The sequence below is a fragment of the Castor canadensis genome, chromosome 3 (genome assembly GCF_047511655.1).
Source record: "Castor canadensis chromosome 3, mCasCan1.hap1v2, whole genome shotgun sequence".
Classification (NCBI taxonomy): Eukaryota; Metazoa; Chordata; class Mammalia; order Rodentia; family Castoridae; genus Castor; species Castor canadensis.
In genome coordinates this window covers 30,184,086-30,205,063 of record NC_133388.1, presented here as the reverse complement: position 1 = coordinate 30,205,063, position 20,978 = coordinate 30,184,086, and the positions used below count along the sequence as shown (strand labels likewise).

At 48.0% G+C, this 20,978-nt stretch overlaps 1 protein-coding gene across 12 annotated transcripts in view; it reads left to right on the top strand.

Annotated features, from left to right (window-relative positions):
- The window catches only part of Tmem63c (transmembrane protein 63C), a 105,321-nt gene that overhangs the window by 31,658 nt on the left and 52,685 nt on the right, over positions 1-20,978 (top strand). For 3 of the 12 annotated variants that reach the window (XM_074067478.1, XM_074067479.1, XM_074067477.1), the window contains exons 1-2: positions 3,341-3,664; positions 16,112-16,257. The gene's annotated coding sequence lies outside the window, so the exon portion shown is untranslated. Of the gene's footprint in view, positions 1-3,340; positions 3,682-3,799; positions 3,949-4,780; positions 4,815-16,111; positions 16,258-20,978 lie in introns of those variants that run through there. The other 9 variants (XM_074067470.1, XM_074067472.1, XM_074067473.1 and 6 more) reach the window with 9 other exon arrangements.

Genomic DNA, 20,978 nt, shown 5'->3' with positions numbered 1-20,978 from the left:
CTGCCCTTTTCCTTTCATTCTGAGTGTTTCTAAACACCTCATCTGGCAGTGTGGGAAGGCCACCTATCGTCATGTAGATGGTATGTGTTTGTACTTGACTTTGGCAATGAAAAACATTTCTGCAATAAATATCCTTGTGCACATGGATCTTCATGAGCCCAGGTGAGTGTTTCTGATGAAATGATTATTACATATCAGGCACCAGTTGTCAGGGCCACCAAGGGTTCAGTTACAATCCTGGCTATGAGGCTTCTGGACTTGGCAAGCAAGGCAGGCCATTTCACTGATCAATATTCCAAATCGACCAGTGGACCCTCCTCAGCAATCTCATTATAGGATCTCGTAGCAAACAGGCTCAGAGCAACAAGCCTGCATCATTAAGAGAAGGTTAAGTTGGTGACCAAATGTTTTGTTTTAAAAGAGAACAAATATATATTTAGAAAGTAATTTTGATAAAAAATGGCTAAAATAAAGTTTATTTCATTTTTTTTTTTTTTTTTTAGTACAGGGGTTTGAACTCAGGGCCTTGCAACTGATAGGCAAGTGCTCTACCATGCCTCCAGGCCCTCCACTAAGTTGCATGTTAAGGAGAGAAGCACCCAGAAAACTCAATCTGAAAAGACACCTTTCCTCAAGGATCAGAAAGCAGAGACCTTGATTCATTGATGTTTACCTTCTCCCTCACAAGATCATAGATTCTTGTACGGTCAGTTTGTGCTTCCTTTTTATTTCTAGTGTCTAGCACAATGATCCTGACTCCAGAATTCTGAGTTCCTTTTACATTTGTCTAGTTCTTCTCTTGCTCAGACTGCTGCTATTTTCACTGTACAGGCTTTTTCACCAGTCCCTTCTTCCAACGTGCTTCCCACCTGCTGTGGGTTTGCAAACCAGGAAAACTAGGCTCAAACATTAGGCTATTGGTTCAGCTGCTGCAACAGAAACCAAACAATGGAAGATTTACAGGGTTTTTTGCTCTTCTACCACGTGGCATTCCAGGCCTCTACTCCAGGTCATCCTGAGACTCAAGTTCTTCCTCTCTTGTTGCCTGGGCAGCCCCGGGGAGGTGTTCTGGTCAGCAGCAGCAAAGTTGCCCTCCTGTCCATCCCCATTCCATGTTCTTGTCTTCCTAAAGGGAAAAGAGGGAGTGCAGGGCTGGCCACTCCCTTTTAAGAATCTGTTAAATCACACCCCACTGGCTAGGACTTAGTACATTGCTGCAGCTGGCTGCAAGGAGAGCTGGGATATGTAGTCTCTAGAAACATGGCTATGGATGTAGGTTGCAATCTGCAGAGCACTTCAGCTACAAGAGAGAGGGCAAGAAAGAATACCCGGGGGCTTGCAGTGGTCTCTGCCACATGGGATCTGTTGAATTCGTGTGAGGAATAAATGAAGGTGGGCTCCAATTGAAGATATCAGGCACTCTGTGCAAAAAAAGCACCTGGCTTGGTCAGACAGTTCCACCTGTTTGTGCTGCTCAGAGTCAGTTGTTTCTTTTATATTCTTCTGGATTGTACTCTCAGACAAGATCTTGGAGGCTAACAACACCATCATGAAGACAGTAACAGGCACAGTCCTTCAGAGATGAAAACCCAAACCATGAGTGCCAGCATGAAAAGTGTTTTTAATGCCACAGACACTGAGAACAAATGCTGAACTCTCTGCCACTCATTCCCATTCATCAAGAAACTTCTACAAGCCTGAGCCTTCCTGGGTAGTTTGTTGGGACATGGGGTCATCTCCACCACCATGCAGCGCACCTGACATTTGCACAGGCTCTCACCTTCCTCCTTTTCTGCATCCCCCTGTTATATGTCTACGACACTTAGCAGGTTTCTCTTCCTGGGGCTGCAGGGGCTGGTTAGGGGCCCAGCAGCAGGATCTGTGCTGAGGGAGCAAAGAAAAGAGGAGAAATTGCTCTGGTCCAGGTTTCTACTCTCTACACATAAAAATGGCAACAATAACAGCTACATTAATGCACATTTACTTTATATACAATATCTTATCTAATCTGCACCACCACGCTTTAAGGTCATTACCCCTTTTTACATGTGCAAACAAGCTCAGAGAGGTTAAGCCCCATAGATAGGTGGCCCAGCTAGAACTCAGATCCAGGCAGCCACAGTTCTTAAACACTACTTCTGTATTTATCTGGTTGGTCCTTGTACCCACCAGACCTTCTAGAGAAGCATAATAAAAGTGTTAGGACAGAGGAGACTTAGACCTCAACTAGCCCAGCCCTCTCAGTGTTAGAGATGAGAGAGAAAAACAGAGAGATCAAATGAGCTACTGAAGATTGCACAGCATGGTAAAAGCTGAGCCAAGGTAAGAATACAGACCCCAATGTCTTGTTACAACTGCATAATTGTTGGTTAAAAGCCGTCCTGGTCCATGAATGAATAAACACATGAATGGGTGATGAATGAGTGATAGTATAAATGGACAGATCTGTCTAGTAGCTCACTGTTGGGTTCTCATAGGGTGGTTGTGCAAAGAACCAGAGGGTGAGGGGTGAGAGATGGGAACAGGTGTGTGGCATGGGGGGACATAGAGGAGTGTACCTGCTCATGGGCAGTGCAGTGCTCTGGTGATGGGGGAACCAACCCATGAGAACATAGCTACCCTTTGGCCTCTTCCTCTAGTATCCCACCTTGTGCTCACACTGCTTTCTCTATACCTTTCTTCTTCTTTTGTTTAAAAGTATTGCTAACAACTCTGACAGTATCTTACCACTGGAAACTGTTGGGTTGGAGTCACCATCAGATTATTCACCATTGCCTCTGGCAGCCTTGGTGACTTGTGGCTCCTATCTCATTAGCCATTGTACTGCAAGTAATCAATAATGTCTATTAAATAACCCTCCCCCCAAGAGAGGCTGTTTACCATAGCCCTCTACTCTGCATAGTGATCTTTGGGGTGCAAACAACTGGCATTTGCTGGCAGAGTCAAAACCAGTTGTTTCTAGCAGGGTAGCCTGCCCCTGAGGAGTGTGGCCACCAGCAAACTGGAAATGACCCAGCACACTCCCTTGGGCTTCTTGGGCAGGGCTGTGGCCAATTTGTAGATCTTTCTTTTGCTGGGTAAGAAGGAAGTGGAAACTGGACACTAGCCACTGAGCGGTGCCAGGAGGTGGTCCTACAGCCGGACAGAGTGCTACCTTTGTAAGGTTCTGTGTCTTTCCTTGCTTCTAGCTGGAGGGATTAGGAAGCCTCAGATGAGAGATTTGGGAGGAGGCTAGGTGGGCAAGGCAGCTGCCTAGGCCGGAGCACCAATCGATGCTGGAGCAAATTGCAGCAAGGGACCGGCAGCCTTGTGCATTTGCGATGGTAATTTGCAGATGGTTTCTAATGGCGACAGGATCTTAGAGACCGAGCCTGGATCTTTGCATATGATAATCCAGCCTGGGTCCCCCGACAGGTCAGAGCAGCTTGGGGCGGGGCCAAGCTTGGCTCTTGCTGGGAGGAGCCGGGATGCCGCTCCCGCGGTGATGCAGAGGGGAATTTGCTGACAGTCCCTTGCCAGGTGGGGCTGGCTTCACCAGGCCTGCGAGGAGGAGGAGGACCGGCTGGCAGTCTCCTCCCAGGTAGGGAACGTGTCGCTGGTCGCCGCAGCCGGCGGTGGAGCACCTCGCCTGGGGCTGGGCGGTGGCGCGGAGGGCGCAGATGTGGTGAGCACGCAGATGTGGTGAGCACGCGGGTGGTGTCGCCAGGACTGACGCGCAGGGAGAAGGGGCGAGAATCCGGGTCCTGGACGCAGGAGGGGCCGGGAAGGATTGCCAGCTCCGTGCTTTCGGGACCTGGGGCCCGGAGCGATGGGGGTGGGGGAGACTGCGCCACAGTGCCTTGCCACGCTGGCTGCCCCCCAGCTTGTACCCAGGGAAGGGTGGACTGAGCCGCCCACCACGGAGGGCCGGGACTTAGCAGACCTGTCTTCACGGGATGACAGATGGAGGTGGGCAAAAGGCTTTCCTGGGGGTCCCCCACCTCCTGCATGACTAGGTGGGAGTTAATTCTCTCGACCATACCCACCCCCACCCCAATCAGGGATTCCCTGGGGCTCTGTCACCCACTCACTGGGCTGGGATGGGAGGAGGCAAAGTCACTGCTGTGTGGGGGTTCCCTTCTGTGTTGGGTGGCCTGGGCTCCCAGGGGCAAAGGATGCCACCTTTTCCCCACGTGCTTCCAAAGAAAGGTTCTTTGTGCCATCCTCACCTTGGCCTTGAGAAACTTTGGGTTTGGATGAGGCCCAGGGGTGCTGTGACTTGACCAAGGTCACTTAGCAGGTCCCCCAGAGCTGGCCTCCCAGGCACAGGCCTTCTCCCATGCCCTCTGGAGGGGCGAGAGCACTTTCTTGCTCTCTGGTACAGTCTGGGCTGGACGCCTGTCTCAGCGCCCCCTTTCCCCATCCCTGAGGATGCAGGGAGTTACAGCTTCTGCATGGGGCTCCAGGGTTCTGTGGGTGTGAGCCCTGTTGGGAGCTGAAGTGTCTGGGGACAGGAGAAAAACACTCACCTGGGCAGAGGGGACTGTGGGCCTGGGCTGTCCCTGTTGATTCAGGGAAAGAGAATTGGCTTCCTGAAGAGGAAAGCCAGAGAGGGCAGACGAGTTCTCCATTGTGTGTCATGTGGCAGCCTTGATGAGGTCTGGGCTGCTGTGGAAGGGACAGGAAGATGTGGTTCTTGCTGGAGAAGGGGTGGGAACTGTATTGGTGAGTACACCTTCTCTCACCTCCCCATCTGTGTTGTCTTTTATCCTTGTTCTCTCTGACTGACTGCTGGCCCCAGGAGAAGTGGACTCCAATAATCAAAGTTCTCCCAGGTAAACTTTTCCTCAGTTTACCTGTCCTCTTTCTCCCTCGGGCAGATGTCTTTCACTGAAGGAAAACTGAGGCAGGGAGAGAACAGTGTGTTTTAGACCTGAAGTTGGCTGTCATCCTTGTACAAATGAAGAAACTGAGGTACAGAGGGTGTGGCAAGGTGCTCCAGGCCTCTCACCTGCACACAGACCTCCTGACCCCCTAGCCATCCCAAAGTGGACTGGAGAGACCTCTTTTGCTTCTCCTCTTCCTCCTGCAGGTGTGTGGTGAGGGGGGCAGCTCCATCATTTTCTTGTCCTATAAGCTGTACTTTCTAGTTACTTGGAGAAAAGGCAGCTTGAAGAGAGGAGCTGATGTTAGTTGGATACCTTCTCAGCATGTCCCCCACAGGGGTACACAGTTCAGATATCCCTCCTGTCCTGGTGGCAGCAGCTGTGAACATGTGAACACAGCTGGCGAGCAGGGACCCTTGGGCAGGAGGACCTGTATCTCTCTGACACATGTCATGACAGGATATTGTGCTCAACCAGTTATGCTGAGTGAAAGGAGTTACCAGTGGCTGCTTTTCAGAGATACCCCCTGAGCACAGAGCCCCTGAAGCTGGTCCCTAGAGACCACAGCTTGCCTAGGGCTGCTTCATGGTCACTGGGAATTTCTAGAGTAATCTATGGGAAAGCCTCCCCAGAAAACAAAATGGGAACAAGTGCCAGAGGAGAGAGGCCACCATATAGAAGAGGAGCATGTCTGGCTCCTACACTGGGGTCCCTTCTCCAGGAGGAAGGCCAATGTCCCAGGGTCTCAGGAAACTAGTGGTGTGTGTCCCACCAGCTCAGGCCTCAGAGAGCCCCTTGCCCCTACCCTTGGGTAATGGAAAGAGAACCAGGTTTATAGAGCTGAGAGCCTGTTCTGGACCAAGAGCTCTTACTGGCTGGCACTCTGTGCTCAGTTTCCCTGCCTGACAGCTGGACGTGAGGACACCTTCTCCAGAAGGGTGGGAGGGCTTTGGAACTGTGTCAAGTGTTTATTACAGATGGGTAGTGTTATTCCCAGAGACTCTGGCCTACATGGAAGCCATCTGTTCCTTGCCTCAATGGAGGACAGTGGTTGTTTCCTCTGTGGAGGATGCCTTTCCCCTCTGCGGTCAGTCTAGGGCCTCTCCCAGGTTTGGAAGGAAGGCCAGCCCAGTTCTAGTGGTGTTTTGGCCCTTGAGGGCTTCCTTTTCTCTCTCTTCAGTTGCCTGCAATATTTACATATTTAATAGGATTCCCACCCGTGAGACACTAGCAGCACAGGCCTGTACGCTCCTACTGACTGTCCAATCCTTGGACCGTTTTCTTTGGCCCTTCCTGGAGGCAGCTGGAGGGAGGACCATAGAGATAATGGGTGGAAAGTGCTGGGAGCTCTTTACACAGTGTCCAGGGTCCGGGAAGCCATGTGCCATTCAGGCCATGGGCAGGCTCAAGCTGGAAAGCTGTAATGAAAGCGCTTAGGGGAAGTGCTCAGCGTGAGTGACCTCAGCAGCTTTTAGTGCCCTTTTATGCTGAGGGGCCCTGTGCTCGCTCCTCCCCCTCTCCTGGGAGAGTAGTGGTTTTCCCTCTTACTCACATAGCAGCATGTATGCTACACATGGGCCACTATCCTTGCCCATGAATCAACTGGTTGCAACTCCAGGGTCACGGGTTAGCCAAGATGGAGGTCTGAGGCCTTTTAGATGGGAGCTCAGGAATTATGATGCGTCCTTGTTCTAGATTTATCCAGACCACTTGGGGCCAACTGAAGGTGGCTCTTAGGAGAGTATGCCAAGGCCAAAATTCCATGTCCTGGGTTTCTAAAGCAGCACAGGTAGCCAAGCTGCAGTGTTCCTTGCTATACCCCTGGGACTGGGACTGAGACATGCAGAGTAGCATGGGAAGCCCCATTGTCACCTTCTCTCCTTCTAGTCATGAATGTTCTCATAAAAGAAATGGAAGCACAGGCCCACTTAGAAACCCCAGCCTCAGACCCAAGTGTCCGCTTTCCCCACCCTCCCACTGCTGTCTGACATCAGTGCTCTCCCAAGGAGACTGGGAGGCCTGGACTGGGATGGCTAAGTTATGGCACAGCCCTAGGCCTGCAGGTCTTCATTCCTGCCACGTAAGGGCCTCTGATATCCTCAGAGGACCAAAGGCAGAAATGTCAGGCCAGCTTCCTATGGGAAGCTAAGCTATCCCCTCTTATTCCTGAGTGGCCTGGGCAAGAGAAGTGGCCCTGGAGACAGAAGCCTTCCTACTGTGACTGAGTCTTCTCAGAATTGTGCCCAACCAGAGGAACACTGGCTTTTGAACCCCGGTAAAAGAGCAAGGGTAAGGTCTTTGGTGACTTGGGAGCAACACAGTCCTCTGGCCAACTGGTCAGGGAGATGGTTAAATTTTTGATCACGAGGTCTCATCACCTCAGGTGCCTGAGTGGCAGTGATTTGGCCACGGGCTAGAAATGCCAGGCAGGGCAGCTGAACACTCCCCCACGGGCCTGTGCTTGATGGATCTGTTATACGAGGATACATGCCAGCGGAGTACTTGGGGACTGGGTTCCTACCTGGTTCATTACCTGCTTGCTTCACTCCTATGAGATGAGTTTTTAGTTTGCATTGTGATGGAACAATCCCCAGTGCATAGGCCCATGGGCAAGATGGATGGGAGGGCTCAGAAGGTTCCTGGTGGTGTTGGTCACTGAGTCCCCTTTCCACTTGCTCATGTCTTTAGCTCTGACTGGCCAGTTCTCCACGGGCCTCTGGGATGGCTGACCATGCTTTGGTGGCACTCAGTGTCCAGGAATTGCTGACCAACCATGTAAATTGCTCTAGCCACTGTTAGAATGGAGCTGTTCCTTTCGAAAGAGTTTTAGGTCCCCAAGGACCTGGCAAAGGCAGGAGGTCATCTTAGAACCAGGTGGCATGCATGTAGTGAGTGGGGAAGGGACATCCTTCAGTACAGTGGACATACTTTTGCTGGCCAGAGTCATAAGTGCCCAGATCTGTAGACTAGGTTCAAGTACCAGAACATCTGAGCAGGGAGGCTGGCCTGAGACCCTGGTGCCACTCCATGCCCTAGGAGGAAGGTGAGCAGGGGAGAATAACCCATTTGCTAGAAGGGAAGTCTGAGGCTTTCAGAGTTTGTGTGAGCTGAGACCATACATGTACACACAGCAGTGGAACCAAAACTGACCACAATGATCTGACCCCAGGGGCTGTCATTCCCAGCACCATGGATACATCCTACATTTGCCTCTGTTGTACTACTTGTGGTTTTGCTGACGTTGCTTAATTCCAAAGACTGATAAGTGAAGGTCGTGCGCTTCTCTCCTTCCCCTCTGCTCTGGGCAGGGTGCCCAGAACTGGGTTTGCTGAAGGACAGCTCCTGTCATGACAGCAGGGAACACAGAATGATAGGATTCTTGCTCCACCCCCACAGAAACAAAGGAAGGAGACCCGGGTCCCTCTCCGCTCTGTGGCAGCTCCTCAGGGCCCTGCAGCCTGCCCTGTGCACAGTAGCCAGGATGGAAGGGGACAGAGCCTCTGGCCCTGGTCACAGAGCTGCAGAGGGGAGGATCAGAAGCCTCCCCCCATCCCAGGACCCTTCAGTGATCTGGGAAAGAAACCCAGGCAGAGCAGCTCTGATGTTTTCCCAGGGGAAGAGTTGTGGAGAGTAGGCTTTGTGACCCAGTTCTGGTCCAGGGGCTGGGAGTCCCAGCCTACTTACTAGGCAAGATGTCTTTGAGCTCACCTCCCTCCTCACTGGCCCCCAGAGCCTGCCACTGAGGGCTTGTCTGGTATTCAGCCCTAACTGTCTCCAGTAAGGCCCTGTCCCACATGCCATGCTCTCGCTTAGCTCCATGTGTGAGGAAGGGGTGTTTGTCTGATCACCTTGAAGTTTTTACAAAATGATACCCAGTTTTTCCTACCCCTGCTCACTCCCAGCTCAGCTAAGAACCATGACTGACAAATTGAATTATATCAAAAAGAGATATTTTCTGTCCTGTGCCCTGGACTGTCCCACCCATCTCCTCCTCCCATTCCAGACCTTGTGTTTATCCCCATCCTCATTTCTTCCATCTCCCTGTCCTTCAAAACTCAGTTCAAATGCCACCTCCTCCATGAAGCACTCCTGGGATCTCAGCCAGCAGAGGTCTTGAAAGCCTTTAATGCATCCTGAGTCTGGCTCTTTTCTAGACAGTGAGCTCATCCCTTCACCCACCAAGTGTTCACTGATTGCCAGTCATATACATGCTCTCAGAGACCCATGGGGAAAGGGGTGGGTAGGCATAGAAATAGATAATGACAATAATTTGATAATAATAATAATATTCTGTAGCAAAGTGCCAGGGGACATCATGGCAAGGGTGAGTACAGCTGCAGATGTACACACTTTATGACCAACAGTTTCTGTCTTCAGGAACTGCTGTGTGGCCAGGGGTGTCTAGGGCAACAGCACCTAAAATACAAAAAATAGGTCTCAACACAGTAGCTGTGATGTTGACAGTAAAAAGAGACAACCCAGATGAGGCCACAGTGAAAATAGGCACAATTGGGGAATTTTATTTTATGTAAATGATACCTGGATAAAACCACTCTATCCATGCACACACAATTCTCTATTAACATGACTACATCTCAAACACGTTGCAAAAAAAAAAAAAAAGGAAATTGCAGAACAATACCATCAGTGAGAATTTAATTTTAATAAAATTACAAAACAATGTTATAGGATTGATGGAGACCAATGTGGTACCCATGTGCCAATGCTTATAGTGGTCTTCCAGGGAGAGGAGGAAACAGAAAGAGGAAAGAGAAAGGCTTCTAATTTGTTAGGAATGCTTCATTTCACAAAAGAGATCTGAAGCAAAAATGGCAGAATGGTAGTATCATTTGAGTTGGTTTTATTCTTTTACCTTTTCTGTGTTTAATTTCTGAAAAAATTTTAGAGTCACCTGAGATGTCCAAGGAAAACCACTGACCTCTCCCTGAGAAGTTAGGAAAAGGGTCCAGGAGGAGGTAACTGGCTGCGGGTTGAAGGAATGGTGGGAGTGAGCTGGTTTAACTGAGCTGGGGAGTTGGGAAAAGAAGGTGTAAGGGGTTCCAGGCCAGGGAAGATGAACAGGCTCTTTGCACTTTTTGAGCTGTCTGTTGAATGACTTGTGTTTATCAAGCTGCCCTTTCCCTACCTCCTCCTCATCCCCATCCGTGATCTTAGCACCTCTGTTTTGGGCTGTGTACGTAATAAATAGGGCCTTGGGGAAAGTGCCTTGATTTTAAAGTCTAGTTCTCATCTAATGAGGGTTAGGGAAGGAATGAGGTGAATATATAAAATCCAACATTAAAACAGAAATAGCCACAGATACACAGAAAATAGAATTCTTGGAGGATACTGTGTTTAGTCATCAGTTGAAAGCTAGATGTAACAATAGTTGTCTGGGAAAATATAAGTCAGCTTGACCCCAGAAGAACTGGAAAACCCAAGAAGACCCATAATCATGGAAGAGCTGAGTTTTCATAAAGTTCTGTATCTAAAACAACCAAGTTTAGACAGCTTTAGTTATCAAACTTGTAAGGAATGGTCGATATAAATGTTGGTTAAACTCTACAAATCATAGCGGATCACAGAGAAGGAAGGCTTCCAGATGGCACAGAACAGAAACTACTTCCTCAAAATCTCTTATAAATATTTGTGCAAAATTCATAAATAAGATAATAAATAGAATGAGTGAGTATTCATATATGAATATTGTTGCAAAATTCATAAATTTAGTAGAATGAATATTCATTATAAATATTGATATAAAATTTAGAAATTAAGCAATAAGTAGAATTATGCTGCATTATATTTAAAGAATGACTATACCACAAGAAAGTGGGGCCATGTTCCAGAAATATAGGTTCAGTATTAGGAAAACTATTAATATAGTTAACAAACTAATACAAAGAATGATGAATAATGATGAATAGATGAATATAGCTCCACAAGTGCTAAAAAATGCCTAAAAGGCATTTGATAAAGTTTGATGTATGTCCCTGATTTTAACCCTTATTTAATAGGAATGGATGGATGTGTGTGTGTGTGTGTGTGTGTAGACATAAACACTAAAGGAAAGAATAAATTTAGGGCCTTACACTTGCTAGGCAGGCGCTCTACCACTTGAGCCACTTCACCAGCCTTTTTTTGTGTTGGGTTTTTTCAAGATAGGGTCTCTCAAACTATTTGCCCTGGGCTGGCTTTGAACCACGATCCTCCTTATCTCGACCTCCTGAGAAGCTAGGATAACAGGCGAGATCCACCAGTGCATAGCTGCCGTTACCTTAATTCTTTAGCCCTGCTGTAGAAGTACAAGCCAACACAAAGCTTGAAAATATAAGTTATAAAGAAGCTCTGGAGATGTACCTCAGTGGTACAGCACAAGCTTAAGCATGTTCCAGGTCCTGGGTTCAATTCCCAACATGTGCATACATACACATAACCCCCCCCCAAAAAAAAACCCCACAAATTTATCAAAATTTAATAAGGTAAGATTGACCACTTGAATTAAAAAGAACAAGATTGTCAACTTAAACTAGTGGAAACAATAACAGAAAATACTAAAATGACTAGACCATTTCTATACATCACTGCTACTTCCCCAGCACTTGGAATAGGACCTGACACACAGCAATAGGTATTTGTTGAGTGGTGGAAGGAGCCCACAGATCAGTGGGCGTGGAGTAAATAAGGCATGTTTACTGCTCGGTGATATCACAGTCATCAACAGCACACAGAAGTTCCCAGGGGCAGACAGTGTTCTACACCCTCTACCTGAAGCCTGTGGTGATCTATGCTGGAGACCATAGGTGCTTGGCAAGAGTGTGTGCTGTGCTGCTGCTGGGTGGAGGGCTGTGCATTTGTGTCTTAGGTCCATTTGGTCTGTAGTGTTGGTCAAGTCCAGTTTCCTTGTTGATCTTCTGTCTGGTTGTTGAATCATTGTTGAAAGTGGGGTATTGAAAAGTCCTGCCGTTATTGTGTGTCTGCTTCTCCCTTCGGTGCTGTTCATGTTTGCCCTGTGTGCTTTGCTTTTAGATGTGTATATATTAGCTGATATGTCTTCCTGGTGAATGGACCCTTTATCATTCTATAGCGTCCTTTGTCTCTTGTGGCAGTTTCTGATTATAAATAGGTCACCCCTGACCATATGTGGTTACTGTCTCAGTCTGCTTTGTGCTGCTATAACAAAACCTGAGACTAGGTAATTTATAATGAACAGGAATGTATTTGGCTCATGGTTCTGGAGGCTGAGAAGTCCAAGGTTGAGTGACTATTTCTGTTCAGGGCCTTCTTACTCTTAAGCCACACGCTAAGCGTGTGGCTTAAGAGTATGGGTAGGAGAGAAGAAAGGGGGCCTGAACTCACTTCATAAGTGGCCCCCTCTTGTGATAACCAACCTACTCCCATGATAATGATATTAATGCATTCATGAGGGCAGAACCCTCCTGTTCTAATCAGTTCTTAAACGTCCCAGCTCAACTGTTGCATCGGGAATAAGCTCCCAACACGTAAACTTTGGGAACACAGTTGAACCATAGCGGTTACCATTTGCATAGGATGCCTTTTTCCATCATTTCACTTTTTAGATCATGTGTGTCTTTGCATTAAGGTGAGCCTCTTGTGGACAGCAAATAGTTGTACCTTTACAGCCCTTAATCTGAAATAACTAATTTAATCCTTGTCATAACCCTGTGCAGATGGAAATATTATCACCGTTTCTAGACAAGGAGACTGAAGCACAGAAAAATTAAGTAACCTATAATAGATCCAGTGAGGCTGGAGAGTTAGCCAGGCACTCGACTCTGAGTTCACGGTCTCTGTAAATACCCAGTCTACGCCATAGTTAATTACACTGGATTTTTTAATAGTTTATTCCTTGTTTTTATTCTAGAGCACCATGTAAAGATTATAGCAAAACTCTCTTTTCTTTTCTCTCTCTCTCTCTTTTTTTTTAGCATACATTCATTGTATAGGGGGATTCATTGTGACAATTCTGCATAGAATTGTACATTGGTTAGATCACCTCCATCATTTCTCTCCCTCAACCCCCTCCCCGCCCCACTTAAAACAATTGCAAAAGATTTTATTGTTCTATTTCATATGTGTATACAAAGCCCATCAACCATATTCCCTCACCTTCATCTCCTCCATTCACCCTCCCCCTCCCATAAATACCTCCCCTCCATGGTATCTATTTTATAGCCCTGTCCTTCATTTTTGATTCCAAAGTTAGTTTTCAAAGAGGTTTCTTGATGGATCCCAGCTGTGAATGTACTGTACTTTGATCATTTCGACCCCCTCTATTACTCTCCCTTACAAGAGCCTTTCGGTACCTATTGTTATGTCCCCTGCCTGCACAGCTGTGATGTATTTCTGTATTGTTGGTGGACAATTCAGAAATGACTCTAGGATACTTGTCTAGCTAACCTTTGAGGAAAACAATAAATCTGGGTCCTACCACAGTCCTTCCACAAATATAATTCTAGATGCAACCAGGTTTAAAAATAAGAAAGAAGAAAACCTTAATAATACTAGTGGGAAATATGGGCAAATATTTGTGTGATCCTCAAGTAGGAAAGGTTTTATAAGTATATATGGCCAGAAGCCATATAGGAGAAGACATACTTTTGATTTTTGGTGGTCCTGGGATTTGAACTCAGGGCCTCACGCTTGCTAGGCAGGCGCTTTACCGCCTGAGCCACTCTGCCAGTTCAAAACATACTTTTGGTTACAGAAAAATCTGATATTTCTGTAAGCAAAAGATACCATAAATCAAGTCAGAAAGAGACAAATGGCAATTTGCAATACATGTGACAGAAAATTAATTGTATTAATTTAGAAAAACATCTTTAAAATTAGTAAGATAAATAAGAAATGATGTAGACATGTATTTTTACAGAAAAATAAATGCAATGACTTATCAATCTAAAAAGTGAGAACATGTCTGCCTTTGCTGATAATTAAACAATTATAAACTGAGGCAAGTTATCATTTTTCAGCCCTTATATTGACAAAGTTTAAGAATTTGATAATGAACAATATTGTTAGGATGAAGAGAAATAGTTACCTTCCTATGTCCTTGGGGTAATTCAAACTGGTTTATCCCTTTTTTTTTTCTTGGCAGTACTGGGATTTGAATTCATAGCCTTACACCTGCTCAAATGGTAGGCAAGTGCTCTACCATTTGAGCTATACCCCAGATCTTGGGCAGTTTTGGACTTCCATCCTCCTACCTCTGCCTCTCTTGTAGCTGGGATTACAGGTGTGAACTACCTAACCTGTCTTGGGTGGTTTTTTTGTTTGTTAGTTTTGGTGGCACTGGGGTTTGAACTCTGAACTTCACACTTGCTAGGCAGGTGCTCTACCACTTGAGCCACTCCACCAGCCCTTTTTTGTGTTGGATATTTTCAAGATAGGGTCTCATGAACTATTTGCCCAGGCTGGCTTCAAACCACAATATTCTTGATCTCTGCCTCCTTAGTAGCTAGCATTACAGGTGTGAGCCACCAGCACCCCATCTTGTTTTTTGAGATAGGGTCTTGCTAACTTATTTTTGTTCAGGTTGGCCACAAATGGTGATACTCCCATCTCTGTCTCCTACATAGCTGGGATTATAGGCATTGGCTTACCCTTTTTGCAGGGCAATTTGGCAATATCTATCTGAATTTTAGATCCACATAACCTTCAATCTAGGGATTTATCCTATAGCTAAATATCCTATAGCTATATATCATACAGCAATACACACATGTGTATTGCAGCTTCATGCACCAAAAGTGGGGAAATAACGTCAATATACTTCAACAACCATGGTTCTCATAAAATATAGGGCTTTGGTTCAGGGAACACCGAGCTATTTGAAAGTGAAGGGGTCTGTCACGTTGGATGCATAGATGTGCAATACAGAATAATGAACAAAACAAAGGTCAAGCACTAGGAATATGTTCCTGGTTGCTTTAAAATAAAGATGTAGACATAGGTATGTATTTGTTCATATTTTAGAAAAACTTAAAGAAAACTTTAACAGGAAACTTGACAATATTTATGTTTGGAAGTAGGACAGAGTTCTGGGATGGCAAGGACAAATATGCTAGATCTCATTTTCATTGTATATTATTTTGAATGTTTTTTTTCCCACAAGCATGCTAGTTTCAGAATTAAAGAATTTATAAGAAACCATTATAGGGCCAGAGGTGTGGCTCAAGTTGCAGACCACCTGCTTGGTAAGCACGAAGCCTGAGTTCAAACCCCCATCCCCTCCTCCCCCCCCAAAAAGAAGAAAACAATTATAAAGGGAGAATACTAATTAAAATGTGTCACCTTGCACTTCAGTATTTTGCATTGTATTTTATTGCTTGGTTTTGTTTTGTACAGTGCTGTACAGTGCTGGGAATCAAACCCAAGTCTTGAGTGTACTAGGTGAGCTCTCTACCACTGAGGTGCATCCATAGTCCCGAACTTTCTGTTTAAATTCGTTTCTCTGTGGGTTCGTTTCTGTTCTCATTGGCCTGAGATCACTTCCCATCTTCATTTTCTCTATAAGGAAAACAAGACCTGGAGAGGTTCCTGCAGGCTGCCCAGGGTCCCCTGGCTAGTCTGTCTGTAGACTCGGGCCCCTCTGACACGGCTTTCTGTGAATTGTAAAATCCTCATCCTTTGGCTTGTCTGCCCTTTCCCACCATGTGTATGAGAATTTTGGGGAACTTGTTAAAATGCAGATTCCTGGGCACTTTCCTGGACGTTTGGATTCTGTGGGCCAGCCCCCAACCAGATGGCTACGGCCCCCTGTGACCTCCCCTCCACTCAGTCCTGGTGGTTATTCATGCATCTAGGCTGGATCCCCACCCCAACGAGGGAAAGTGGGGTGCTCCAGCTCACCAGTGGACAAGTGACAGAGCCGACCAACTTCGATTCCCAAGGCAGTGCTTCCTCTGTGATCCCCTTCCCCTATCTACCCAAGTCTCTGCTCACCTGGGCTGAATGGCAGCTCCCTGGCCCCTTCAAGCCAGGGGTGGTCACTTGCTGGCCTAGATTTAGAGGTGGGGGCAGTCTGCCGTCATAGGTGCTCTGAAGCACCCTTCACCCCACCAGAGCTCCTGGGGGCCAGCCTCAAAGGAAGATGCTGACCAGCATGTTGGATCTGGGAGGGACCTGGCCTGCTTGGACTTAGGGAGGAGCTGCTCAAAGGCCAGGGAGGACTGGGATCCATGCCCACCTGCCCTGAGACTGTCCCCATTTTCCCTGTGCCACAGAGCCTTGGAGGAGCCACTTTTGTGATCTGGAGTCAGAGGGATGCTGCTGGGTCACTTGGAAGCACCTTTTCTTGGGGACTGATCACGAGAGGAAGGCTTGGGAGCAACCCATCGGCCTGAGCCCCCACCCTCACCTGCTGCTCCAGGTAGGTGGCCCTGCCATCATCCCATCCATCACCCCCAGCCTGGCACCAGCTTCTCTCTTGCACCTGGGAAACATGGCCCTCTAGCTGTCCCATGGCCTGTGGATCTCCAATCAGCACTTAGGAGAAAGTCCTTCCTAAGCCCTCCTCAGCCCACAACCTGATAGGAGTGGCAGCAGGGGCTAGGCCCCTCTGTATAGGACACCGTCCCAGTGCTCCAAGGCCTGTGACGGGGTGGGAGACTCTTGGGTTGCCCTTCGGCCACAGCCCAGGCTGAACTCCAGTGGGGTACCCTGCAGGATCCTTGCCCAGCTTCCCTAGCCAGTCATGAGAGTTCCTTGATTCCTGCTGCTCTTTGCTTGGGAAGGGCTTAAGACAGATGTTATCTTCATAAACTGTAGGAGCTGGAAGGAATCTTAGTGATATAATCCAACCTCAATCTCCTTTTACTTCTCGAGTATTACTTCTATCAACAGTGTAGTTCTAAATGTGGTTGTTGAACATCTTGGGGGACTCAGGTATAATCTTGTCAAAATAGCACGGGAACCCTTTGGCTTTAGATGGCCCTTCCCGGATCCAGCCAGCTCCCCTCTGCCCAGCTCCAGCGCAGTCTATACTCCAGGTTTCTTTCCTTTTCCCTTACCTACTTGGCCAGCTCTAGCAACTCATATACCAGGTTGCCATCTAAGTGGACTTTCTTCTCCATTTAAATAAATAAATATGGTAATGAAGGAGATCTTTGAGGGAGGGTGAGGTAGCCCAGGAAGCTTATGAGGGAGGCTGTAACTGTGGTAAGATTTCTGTCTCTGAGAGTATCTAGAATCTCTCTTAGTGAAAGAAGACGTCATCATGTGTGCACTGTTGGCCAAGAACACTGCCATTTTTCAGTGTAATCTTAGGGATCGTTCTTTTCTGTGCCAAGTGCTTGCCATTCATGTCTCCCTTATAATATCCTGGTCCTTTCTTGGGAGAGCCCTCCAGGGCGAGCAGCTTCGGCCCCAGCCAGTATTTTACTTCTGTCCCCTGCTTCCTCCCATGTAGATGGCTATGAGAAGCAGCATTGAATGGTGTTGAAAGCTCGGGGTCTGCAGCCAAATGGATTTGTGTCTCAGTTCCACCATCTGCTGCCTCACCATCACTATGTACCTCAGTCTCTTCATCTGTAAAATGGGGATAGACCCTTAGGGTCACTGTGAGGATTAAATAATACCTGTAAAGTCCTTGAAACAACATCTAGCACCCAGTAGGTGCCTAACACATTAGCCACAGTCATTGCCAAAGCCTGTTCTCTCCCAGACACACTCTGCTGCCTCATTGCCTTCCCTAAAGCTCAGAGTAGTTATGTCACTCTCTGCTGTACAGTCATCTATGGCTCCCCATGGCCTATTCAATGACTACGCCCTAATGTCCGTTAAGGGGCTTGAAGGCAGAAACTGGGTATGTATTCCTTAGCTTGTGCATAATAAGGAATCAGTAATGTTTACTGAGACAGTGTTTCCATGCTCAGAGGGTGTACTGAGTTCCTAAGGAACAGAAGTGTGGGCATCTGAAGACCCACAGCTGCAGGTCTGATCCAGGCTCTCTGCCCCCTGACCATGGCCCAGTGAGTGCTGGGTCCACTGGAAACAGGTAGCTCTGGCTTCCTCTAGTGAGTTTCTTCCAAGATGCCAGTCCTGTCCACATCAGAGTGAGGAAAGGACAGCTGGCCACTGCCCAGGACAGGCAGGGACCGCAGCACTCTGCTGAGGTCAGGCCAGGCAGCAGACATGAAGTCATTGTTCTCATTCACCACTGGGAGGTGGCTAGAACCTCAGTTTCCATAGCTCTTGGTGGGCAGCCAGGTTGGTGGAGACCACCCGTGATCAGCACCCTGGACAGAACTCCCCACACTGTGCTGCTTTGGTGGCAGAGGAGAGGCTGTGCACCTGAAAAGAAGGGACCTTGGGTGGAGGATGAATGTGCATTTAAAATAGGCATCTCCTCTGGCAGGGAGACGTTTCAGGCCCACGAACTTTCCTGAGTCTCATTTTTCTATCTGTAGAATGGGAAGGCTAATTCTCCCTTCATAAAGTCCCTGTGAGGACACAGTGGAACAAGCGACCAGCACTCCTGGACAGTTCCTGCTGAGGGCAGGGCTTGGTAATCACCTCTATCCCAGTCTTTCCATCAGAGCTGTCCCAGGTCTGCGTCCTGCAGTACCCTCACTTTCTCTAGGTGCAGTTTGCCTCACTTGGCCTCCACTCCAAAATGACAGAAAGAGTAGTGGTGGTTCTGGAAGGGAAAGATGTGTAGTCCAAATTTTCCCAAATTCCTGGCAGGGGAAGAGACACAGGAGGGAAGCAACACAGTTCTGTCTGGGTTTCCTGACATTTTTCCACTGGGAGAGAGGCTCAGGCACTGCCAAGCTGGAGAAGTCAGAAGGGAGGTACCAGAGAGCAGCAAAGCAGACCAAGCAGCTCCCTGCAAGGCAGCATTTTCCTCCTCACTCACTCCACAAATGCCAGAGTTTGCTGAGGTTCTAGGCACTGGCCTGAGCATTGGGTGGTCAGCAGCAAATAAGATAGACACAGCTTTGTCCCGTGGGCCTTCCTTCTACTGGGTATGTGGGGAGGATTGACAAACATCATACACTCTGGATGAGGTATGTTAGGGTGAGAAAAATGCAGTAGGAAAAACATGGAGAAGGAAAGGGGACTCAGGAATTCTCACAAGAACTGTGCCATTAAATAGACTCACCAAAAATGTAACATTTGAGACACAAACTGCCCCCTTGGGAATGCCTGACTGACCACAGGACTCAGAATCAAGGTCAAACAACTTTCAGGAGACCCTAGGACAGGAGCAATATCTAGAAGCCCTTTTAGTTCTAACCAGACAATGTCATCCCCTTTCTCTAAAACCTTACATATCTCCCTGCTGCCTCCACGACTAAGTGCAAATCAGTCAGCCTGATTCAGGGCCTCATGGGCTGGCCCCAATTTGCCTGTTACCTTGCCAGACCCTTCTCACTGTACCTCTGCAGCCAAGCCAGTCTCCTGTCTGCTTTTCTCCTTCACTCATTTGTTCCCAGAATACTCCTCTTCCTACTGGTTTCTGTCAGTGTAGAATCCCATCTAGCCTCCAAATGCCACCTCCTGAAGTCCTCGCTGACTCCTGGTTGTGTGCTCCAAGTTCCATAACCTCAGCTGTACCTTTCTTGCCCATGGCTCCTATTCTGTCTGAGTCAAGCACTGGTTCACCTGTGTCCTCTGTCCACCTGGCCAGTAGTAGCCTGGACACTCTCACCTATAGTGGATAAACAGCAGCCAGTAAACACTGACTGAACCGTGTCCATGCTCCAAGGTCTCCACAGCATTGGGGTAAGCAGATGACAAAGGCAAAGGGAGAGAGGTGAGCAGGAAAGGAGAGGAAGAAATCCCCACTGTATTTTTTGTAAATAGGCAGACTGTTGCAGGCAGAAGGATGGGTCAGTCTCTCTTCTTTCCGAGAAATAGCTAATACTTCCTTTAGCATTCTAAGTTAGTGCAACTTTGAGTCTAACTAGAATTCTTCCTGCAGCTAGAGCTCATTTTTCTCTGATTTCATCCTTCAGGTCAGTGTGGCTTTCCTGACCCTCTAGCTCCACCCAAGGGACAGGAGCAAGGTCAGAACAAGGCTGCCCCTGGACCTGGGGTCTTGTGCTGTAGTTGAGGAGGCCAGTGACTCCCAGATCTGCATAAGACTACTGGGAGCCACCACAAGTCCAGGAAGTTGTGCCAATCATAGCCCTTAGTCATTTGGCTCAGCCTCCCGTCAAGGCTGACCTTCATCACAAGCAAATCCGTAAACAGAGAGCTCCCACCTCAAAGCACATGATTCTCAGGCCTCTTGTGTTCTGGCTCTCTGAGTCCCCTATGGGCCCTGTGAGGCCACGTGAGCCAGACCCCACAGCGTCCACCACTACAGGAACAGCTGCTCTCAGAGAGCCCCCGAGGCAGTCAGTGTAGCTTCTGCCCTATTTAGACAGATGGGACCAGAGCCCAGAGATGGCTTCAGCCTGGGCTCCCTGGCATGACTGAGACATGGTACATTTCCATCTAGGGACCTAAACTCCCCTAGAGGAAGCCTCAACACAATCTGGGTCCTTTCCTCTCCCTCTCAGCTTTCATGCATGCTGTTGTCTCTCCTGGAATAACTTGTCTTTCCTCCAAGTGGTTAGAAGCCCGAATGCCTTCAGGCTGGGCACGTGGCTGTGCTGTCCAGGCTTAAATCTTTTTCAGCTCAGTGGCTCTCATCTTGGGTGGCTGGAGGGTTAAACTGCCAGTGTGTACAGAGTCTGAGCAGAGCTCCTGGCGGCTAAGAAGATCTGTTCACGGGAGCCAAGTCATCCATCTTGGCCAACACCTCCTCTAGGCAGCCTTTCTGTATGCCCCATGGCTGAGGCAGGTGCTCCTCTGATGTACTTCTGGTACCCTTTGAACTTAGGGCCCCTGTAGGGGGCTGTGTGTCTGCTAGAAGTTCATGCCCAGACCATAGGCTCTATGAGTGCAGGAGCAGCGTCTGGGCTGAGTCATTGACTCTGGGAGTGGCAGATCAGCAGCCACCAAGACTGAGTGAATGGGACTGAGCCGGCCGGGACTGACTTCCACAGCCTGTTCTGAAAAACCAAGCTGTCTACCCAAGGCCTGCGCTCAGGGAGGGGCTACAAGGACCCTCCTCCTTCTGTCACAGGTGCTCCTCAAAGC